The following is a 1859-nucleotide window of genomic DNA, read 5'->3' as shown; positions in this document are numbered from 1 at the left end:
CTTCCTTCCTTCCTTCCTTCCTTCCTTCCTTCCTTCCTTCCTTCCTTCCTTCCTTCCCTCCTTCCCTCCTTCCCTCCTTCCTTCCTTCCTTCCTTTTCCAGTAGTGATGAGATCTTATTGTGTTGCCCAGGCTGCTCTCTAACTCCTGGGCTGAAGTGTTCCTCATGCCTCGGCCTCCCAAAGTGCTAGAATTACAGGCATGAGCCATGGCACCCAGCTTTTACATATCTTTTCTGTGTAAAGACTCTAAGAATCTGTGTAAAGAATCACAACAAACTCCTGGTGAGAGAGCAAATTGTGCCACAATTAGAATTACTCAGAGAAAAATTTCAATAGTGCGTCTACTTCTGCTGTTCTGCAGCCAGGCCAACTTAGCAGCATCTTAAGCCTCCCATTGAGGCAGAAACCATTTGAAAAGCCAATCTCTCTCTCTCTCTCCACCCCCCCTCCCTCCTCTCTCTTTTTAAAGATTCTATATACAAAGGAGATCTTACAGTATTGATCTCACTGTGTCTGGCTTTTTCAGTTACCAGATGAGTGAGTTCTGGGGATCTAACGTACATTGTGGTCACTATGGTTAATAATACTATCTGGCATACTACTTGAAATTTGGTAAGACAATAGATCTTAAATGTTCTCACCACACATACAAATGCTAATTATGTGAGATGAGAGATGTGCTAATTAACTTGATTGTGCTTATTTCATAATGTATGTGTATATTATATCATCGTGCTGTATACCTTAAATGCATACATTTTTTAACATGTTTTTCTATTTTTTTTTTTTTTTTGAGACAGGGCTTCAGTCTGTCACCCAGGCTGTAGTGCGGTGGTGTGATCACGGCTTGCTGCAGCCTCAACCTTGGACTCAAGTGATCCTCCCACCTCAGTCTCCCAGGTAGCTTGGGACTACAGGCACGCACCACCACACCTGGTTAATTTTTTAATTTTTGTAGAGATGGGGTCCCACTGTGTTGTCCAAGCTGGTCTTGAATTCCTGGGCTCAAGCCCTGGGCCTCCCAAAGTTCTGGGATTATGGGTATAAGCTACTGCACCCGGACTACAATTTTTGTCCGTTATATCTCAATAAAGCTGAAGCAAAAATAAGCCAAAGCCCATCTCTTTGGTTTGGTCCTCACTGCTCATAATTGATCAGTTCTCTTGGAGATTCTGATTTTCTGTAACTATAGTATATTACTTTACTCTTCAGCTTCCAGAAACTAGCATGTGTAAGAACAAATCTGTGATAAAAATTATGTATATTGCCAACAGGTACACGGAAACATATCAAAGGGTGAATGAGTTGATGATCACTGTAGTGCCAACTCCTGCCACATCCTTCTCTGGTAGGTAGCTCACACAACAGAACTCTCGTGTAAAGGCTCCTTCCTTGCGACTTTGATGTTAGGCATTTCTTCATTCACCACTGGCTTCCAACTCATCTCCAGTCCACTTTAAGACCTGTGGGTCTATCCACTTTCAAAGAAAGGAAGTAAATGGGCATAACTAATATATGTAAACCAGGCACTTTTTAGAACAAACAATACACAAAATAAAGGGGGGCAGTGATTGGTTAGAAATGGCACTTCTGGCATTACAAATAATGGATATTATAGGCTAATTTGTGTCTCCCCACAACATTCATATGTTGACATCCTAACCTTGATTGGCTTTTATTATTATTATTATTATACTTTAAGTTCTAAGGTACATGTGCACAACGTGCAGGTTTGTTACATAGGTATACATGTGTCATGTTGGTGTGCTGCACCCATCAACTCGTCATTTACCTTAGGTATTTCTCCTAATGCTATCCCTCCCCCAGCCCCCAGCCCCCAGCAGGCCCTGGTGTGTGAT

At 42.1% G+C, this 1859-nt stretch overlaps 1 protein-coding gene across 2 annotated transcripts in view; it reads left to right on the top strand.

Annotated features, from left to right (window-relative positions):
* DCDC2 (doublecortin domain containing 2) overlaps positions 1-1859 on the top strand; it is a 213745-nt gene that overhangs the window by 1639 nt on the left and 210247 nt on the right. The window contains exon 2 of one of the 2 annotated variants that reach the window (XM_011962776.1): positions 797-936. The exons of the other annotated variant lie outside the window; for it this stretch is intronic. The gene's annotated coding sequence lies outside the window, so the exon portion shown is untranslated. The remainder of the gene's footprint in view (positions 1-796; positions 937-1859) is intronic. 2 annotated transcript variants of the gene reach the window in all.

The sequence above is a fragment of the Colobus angolensis genome, unplaced genomic scaffold (genome assembly GCF_000951035.1).
Source record: "Colobus angolensis palliatus isolate OR3802 unplaced genomic scaffold, Cang.pa_1.0 Scaffold6, whole genome shotgun sequence".
In the NCBI taxonomy this organism is placed as follows: Eukaryota; Metazoa; Chordata; class Mammalia; order Primates; family Cercopithecidae; genus Colobus; species Colobus angolensis.
This window is presented reverse-complemented; position numbering and strand designations above follow the sequence as displayed.